General features: G+C 39.4%; 1 protein-coding gene across 2 annotated transcripts in view; it reads right to left on the bottom strand.

The window, feature by feature from the left end:
* Positions 1-7,500, bottom strand: part of LOC114561140 (phosphatidylinositol 3-kinase regulatory subunit alpha-like) — an 87,550-nt gene that overhangs the window by 67,752 nt on the left and 12,298 nt on the right. The gene's annotated exons all lie outside the window — the stretch shown is intronic.

Here is a 7,500-nt window from a genome sequence, read left to right as displayed (position 1 = left end):
CTCAGAAATCATTTTAAGTGGCGGCACTAAAGTTGTTTGTCTTTGGCCTAAAGCAGAGAGTAAAATGATGGCGTCAATAAACGACAACACGGAGAAACAAGTAGAAAGATAAATGATTAATTATGGCTTTTAGGTCATCTTGATTGTATACTAATCTAATGTTATTCCGCTCTTGCTAAAAGGTACAGGGATGAAATAAAACTTGCAGTGCATGCATGAATAATAAAAAAGACAAAAGATGTTTTAACAACCTTTCACACGCGCAGATCTTCATTTAATTAAGACATTATGGGAAGGGGTGTCGCAATAGGTCTTATAAACTGCTCATTAATACCAACATTGCGGTAACTTGCAACCGCATCAATGTAATGCCTCAAACCCCTGAAACGCATTACTGCCTCGGAGACAAAAACGAGCTGCATATATTATTTTTTACAGCGCCTCCGACTGCTGAAATCAAAGCGGTCAAAAGACTTGTACCTTGAGTCTATTGAGGGACTTCAGAGGACATTAAAATGCAGCGAGGAGGAGGCCGTAAAAAGCCGCGTGGATTTATAGGTGCCCATAAACAGGATGCAGGACGGGGGAGTGGGGGATACGGGAGAGAGAACAGATCTCCCCTGGTCAGAGTGATTTCTTTTAACCCTGCATTCTTTTTTTTAAACATAAAACCTGGCTCCGAGTCGCTGCACACGAATCAGGGAGGAAAAGGATTTACAGGCAGAAGCTGTGCTCCAAACCGTCCCCTATCATGGAAGCCGTGCACTATATAGTGTGTTCGCCATATTGTAGTGGTGTTCGAATTCTCCGCGGTTAATTTAATTCACTATATAGTCCACTATAAAATACCCACAATGCACAGCTAATTTGAGCGTACATACAAGACATATAATATACTGTATATATCTTTTATATCTATGGTAGATATACAATGTACCATAGCATACCATGCATACAGTGTACCCTACATTTTACTCCCATAACCCACAATGCAACGTGGCCGTGTTTTCCCGGGGGAGAAGAAGATACAGAAGCAACCGCGGGAATTTAAAAAAGGAAAAATGGAGCGGGTTTTCGTTTCTTAACAGTGGAAATTTAACATGCAGCATATATACAACCTTTACTATCCTCCTGAGTGCTCGCTTTGTTTCAGGGACGTATTAGTATATATACAGTACAGGCCAAAGGTTTGGACACACCTTCTCATTCAATGCGTTTTCTTTATTTTCATGACTATTTACATTGTAGATTCTCACTGAAGGCATCAAAACTATGAATGAACACATATGGAATTATGTACTTAACAAAAAAGTGTGAAATAACTGAAAACATGTCTTATATTTTAGATTCTTCAAAGTAGCCACCCTTTGCTTTTTTTGATAACTCTGCAAACCCTTGGTGTTCTCTCAATGAGCTTCATGAGGTAGTCACCTGAAATGGTTTTACCTTCACAGGTGTGCTTTGTCAGGGTTAATTAGTGGATTTTTTTCCCTTATTAATAAAAAAGCAAAGGGTGGCTACTTTGAAGAATCTAAAATATAAGACATGTTTTCAGTTATTTCACACTTTTTTAAGTACATAATTCCATATGTGTTCATTCATAGTTTTGATGCCTTCAGTGATAATCTACAATGTAAATAGTCATGAAAATAAAAAGGAAACACATTGAATGAGAAGGTGTGTCCAAACTTTTGGCCTGTACTATATATATATATATACACACATATATATATATATATATATATATATATATATATACATATATATATAAATTAGTCTCCAACAGTGGAATCTCTTGAAAGGTCGTTTGTTGTAAGGTTGACATAAGTCTGCAGGGGAACAGCAAAACTCCAGTTGAACAAAGCAACCCATGCCCATTTTTAAGTCTTGTTTCAGTCTTATTTTTAAGCTGTCAGCTTGAGAGGTCATCAGTTCATCCATTACGAGATAAAGTTCATGCTTTTAAAAATACACAGGGCTGTCATGTCTTCAGGACTTTTTTCTGGGATGTTTCCGTGGGCTTTAGCAACTTTCCTTTTGTCTGGAATAATTTTAGACTCAATATCTTTTGAGGAAATGGGATGGGCATTTTTTGGGATTGTGTTTTTACCATTTTTCCGTTTTGTGAACCAAACATTTCATCGATTAAGCCAGTAATTGTCAGATGGATCAATAGTGAAAATAATCATTGGATTCATATTCTATGGCTGGGTACACACGGTGGGTATTTTTTCCAAGTGTTTAACAACTGAATACATTTAAATTTGACTTAATTTAGGCAAATTTTTGCAATGTGAAGCTTTGCTTTTATTAATTTATTTTTTTACAACTTTTAGATATTTCTGTTGTGGATTAAAACTGCTTTATTTAACAGGTTTGTAATTGTCTATTAAATTCCTAGAGGGTTTACTGGTAAGAGCTATATAATCTGGTGCCAATAATCGGGACATTGGTACAAACTTCTAACACAGTAATTTGGGTCAGAGTTGTGTTCGTTGTTGAAATTGAATGAAAACAGCTCTGAAAGAAGAGAAGGATTTCCTTGAAAGAAGAACTGTTGTAACAGCTAATTCAAGAAATTATACATGAAAAATCCAAAGAAGAAGAGTACAGGAAAGTTAACCGAGTAATCTAATCACACTTCAATTTGATCACGTAAGCACAGCAGCCCAGTAGTTATGGAATCGTACATCGTTAACTTTCTATTTCTTCCATCTCCGAGCACTTTGAAGTCCACATCGGCTTAAAAGATGAGTTTCAAAATAACTCTATAGCACGAGAACCTGGCAGACTCAATCTGCCGATGATAATGAAGTTCATGTGATAGAATGAAAAGCTCTGGAACAGCTGCTTAATGGACGTTCAATAGAAGAATGTTGGAAAGGATTTCCTTTCATTTTTTCTAAATTCAACATGCAATATTTTTCACTTCTTATTCTAATTATTTAAATTTACAATAATAACCCTGTTCCACGCAAAGAAAAATCAATAAGTCCTCTTTTTTAGTTTTGTGGCTGTGTACGTGTTGTGGTGTGCTTATTCTTTTGCTGCTGACAAGTAAATCTTCCTCGGCTCAGGAGGAGAAGCCTCTCGGCTCAGCGAGGTGATTCCAAGGCCAATTAGGCAGCCAGTCAAATAAAAGCTTTATTGACACCAGCTCTCCCCGACGGCCCGCCTCGCTGAGCCTCCTGCAGCTCTCACCGAGGTATAAGGCTCGTTTGAGATGAACTGCTCCTCGCCTGTGAAGTGGACGAGAGCAGGCGGCGGCAGCAGGGGGCGGTGACAAAAAGCAGCGTTCAGGTCAAACAAGTTTCCAGCTGTTTCCAGCAGCGTTCAGGCTGAACAGGAAGTCACAGAAACCCTCACATCCTGTTAGGTCTGATTCCGATTTATTAAAATGTTATCAGACCCATATATCAGCTTGTATACAGTTTGCTGCTGATGTTACATTACATTACATTACATGTCATTTAGCTGACGCTTTTATCCAAAGCGACTTACAATTAATATATTCATAAACAACAGACTGTAGATGATCCGTAATCTGTCTCTCTGACTTCTAAACGTAACTATCAGCCACACAACATCAGACAAATAGCAATGAAAATCCCTCCAATTCAAAAAACAATAAAACGTTTATATAAAACGTCATCATGAGTCGATTCTGAACCTATAAGCTGTTAGATCAGCTGAGAGCCAGGCATTTCCCAGCATGCCCTGGGTCTTGCAGTCAGTGGGAAGCAACTGTGGCGCCTGGCTCTCAGAACTGAAGCCGCCCTGATCTCGTGAGGTCATCGTTGCCCACGTGTCCATCGCGTCAAGAGCAAGTCGGGATCAAGTCGGACACGAATCTAACCGGAATGCACTAAGCGGCGAACCTGCGCAGGCCTGGCTCATCTCCAACGGGCCTATTCCCAGCACTTATTTTTGATCAAGCACAAAGAAAAACACGCAAGAATTAAATTCCCCTTCAATACCATGCAGTGCCAGGCATGCCAAACATTTAAATATGCACTTCAAACTTCCGCGCTTTCAAGCCGGAGTACATTTTGTCCCCACCGGGGACATCAACAATCCCACGCATCCCCCCCGCCAAATCGCACCCTGGCCAGGGCTGTGTATTAACACCGGATTTTTGTTTTCAGCACACACAGAAAATAGAGCTAGTTGACCGTAAAGGACGTATTCGCTGAATTTGACAAAAAGTGTATTGGATTATAATTACTTATTAGACCTTTAAGAGACAGTACGGGCGGGTCACCGCCGTGCAGCATCAAAGAATTCAAGCGCTGCGGTCTCGCCGTCCCCCACGATCCCCTGCTCCTGTTTTATTCATGCCGTGTTTATTCCCCTCACCTTTTCCTTTCACTGAATGACTCCGCAGCTCCACCATATTCATCAGTTTAACACGGGCGCTGTGTGGACCTACGTAATTGACTTTCAACACAGGGGCAATAAATCTCAGCTCCCGCACAAACAATAACACTTTAGAGATTAAAGACATCAGCATGCAGCGCTGCGAATGAAAATATAATTCTTACATGCTTTTACTGTTGAACCAAAAGGAGTAGGCCCATGGCTACATATTTAAAAACTAAATACTCCTTAACAGGTGAAAATCATATAATGCACTCAAATATCTACAGTAAAAGTACTTGTTGTGAAGAAGGTTATATGTCCAAATGTGCGGATTTCCATCTTTCAGATCAGCTAGAAAAGAAAGAAGTAAATATCAAAATAAAAGGGAAAAAGAAACATGAAGAAAGAATTAAAGGCTATATTATATCACTCGCTGAAAGAAGGCTTTTATTTTGGAGGTACAAGGTTGTTTGGTTGGCAGAAACTCACTGCAGCTTTGTATTATTCACCCCATTTCTGGTCTGTTTGCTCCCGTCTATCCCATCTTTTGGAAAACATTCTGTCACTCGAGGGCCAGGCTGAACTTATGTTTTGGGTGTAATTTTATATTATGGTTATTATAAAATCGTGTTCCTACATAACTCTGTGTGTTTCTTGCGCTACTATAATGCTGAATGTCTTTTTGGGCACCATCTTATCTTTTTTATCTCAGCCTAATTGAGCTTCAGTTTAAGTCGATAGGACACTGAGAAAGACGTCATTTTACCATCAACTTTAAACAGTTCCATAATTAGGATGCTTTAAAGTTCCTGAAAACTCTATTTGGTTAAGATGAGATGCATGTCTGGCTAAATAAAAGTGAACACATGAAAAAAATATTTTTTTTAAAAATGCAGCATTCCCGACAGCATTCCATTTTGCTATTAATCTTTGCTCACTTTACAACGCTGTTCTATTTGTTTAACTACTGTGTGCATGCGTGTGTGCGTGCAGGGGTGTGTGCATGTGCACGCATGCGTGTGAGTGCGTGTGTGTCTGTGATTGACAAGGTAAATTGCATCCTGCCTGTGCAGCTACAGATGCTTGTTTCGATACTGTAACTGGCACGCAGCCCTACATTCTGCAGCATGGAGTCACAGTGTGTGTGTGTGTGTGTGTGTGTGTGTGTGTGTGTGTGTGTGTATGTGTGTGTGTTACCAAGTCCAAAAACGTTCTCTTTCTAAACTTCAGATAAAAGAAATTCCAACAGAGTGAGCTTCAGTCAACCGGTCTCCAATAAAATAATAAATTCTGTAGAAATTAGCCACTTTCCTGAAACCAGTGTTGTGATCCGAGGCCAGCCACTGCACTGAGCGTCAGGGACAGTGTGTAGCCAAGTGAGATTTGTGAATAGCAAAACAGACGAAATGACTTGTTCAGATGGAGGACTGAAGGAGAGAATGAAATCAAAGACAGGACAGGAAGAGAGACGCAGCCAGAAGATTGTTCTGCCAATTCACAACTCCACATTTCCACATGGGCGAAACACGTCATCGCCACAGAAAGAAAGCTCTGAAAAACACACAACACGAACGCATACACGCACGCACACATGTTGTATCACATATATGAATGAGGTCTATGACAGCTCCAAAAGACAAATCTCGAGTCTTGCCTCTATACCACTGGTTCTCAAGCTTTTCTCAATAATGTACCCCCTAACCAGCACAAATTATTTTTGGTAGAGAAAAAAAACAGCCTTGTACATGGAAAACATTTAAATGCTAATGATAAAAAGCAACAAAAACCTTTTTAAAAACCTGAAAAAAAAACTTTGAAAAAGTAAGGCAAGAATAGTAATTTATAATAATTAATTTTAATAATTTATACTGTTTATTGATCCCCATTGGGGAAATTGGGGATCAATAAACAGTATCCCCACGTCGAAAAGAGTACTAAAAACTTCGAAAAAAAAAAAACACAGTAGAAAGAAGGAAGGCAACACTAAGGCAAGAAAAGTGACAAAAAATTCAAATATGCGACAAACTTCGAAAACAAAGTGACAAAAACGTTGAAAAAAGCAGAAAAAAACCTTTGAAAAAATAGACACAAACTACTACTAAAGACAGTAGAAAAACCTTCAAAAAGAAAGTTGACAAACAACGACAAAAACTTGTCACGTACCCCCTGCAGTCCTCCAAAAGTACCCCTAGGGGTACACGTACCCCCATTTGAGAAACACTGCTCTATACAATATATCATCCCTTCTCATATTCAGCCTTCAAGACTCATTTTTCTCAATACAAGAAAAGAATCTGCCAGTGGTCTGAGATAATTCCATTTGCGAATGTCAGATTATTGTGTCAAGACAGAATAAAGCACATGGGGATCCTTAAACACGTTGATTTGTATTAAACAAGTGAAATCCTGCCAGACCTTTTCATTCCCCAGTTAACTGACTGCGGCTGTATGTGAGCCGTCTTTGGCCCGTACATGGCTGCCAGATTTGACAAGGTATTTATGTTGCAGAGTTGGACCAATTTTGGCAGAGAATGAACTCCGCCAAGCAGCAGTCGGACTAGCTTTGGAGCGGCGTTGCACCTGGAGTCGGAGACATTCTGGCGTTCATTAGTGACGGGCGGACCAATTCTTTTCACATAATCGGATCCTTTGAGTTGATACGTGCAAGTGTACGGAAACTTTAGAGTTTTTTCAGTTTCTCCGTGACATTTTGTTATAGCTCAAGTCAAAAATCTATCAAAATGCAATGTTGTTTTTTCCACAAATCAATAAGTGGATGTCTGGTTCTTTAATGTAAGCCAGGGGGGTCAAACTCAACTTCACTAAGGGCCACACTGGAAAATAAGAATCACATGGCAAGGGCCAGACAAGTTTAGTTTATTGATATGCTTTTATTTAATCAAATGTATCATTGCATGTGTTATAGTCTTCTCACTTACAGTTGGGTCAACATCAAGTCCTAAATAAGTCAGGAAAAAGGTCCTCAGCCATCATAGAAAAAAAAGTGCCCAAAAATGTCTAAGCTATTCATCTGGGTGGTGGAAATACATAATACGACATCACAGATCCTTTTTTTTTAAGGACAACACCAGAAAAGAGAAGGCATGGAGTTTAACTGTAGGAGTGGATGGTAGATACTAC

The sequence above is a fragment of the Perca flavescens genome, chromosome 9 (assembly GCF_004354835.1).
Source record: "Perca flavescens isolate YP-PL-M2 chromosome 9, PFLA_1.0, whole genome shotgun sequence".
NCBI lineage: Eukaryota > Metazoa > Chordata > Actinopteri > Perciformes > Percidae > Perca > Perca flavescens.
This window is presented reverse-complemented; position numbering and strand designations above follow the sequence as displayed.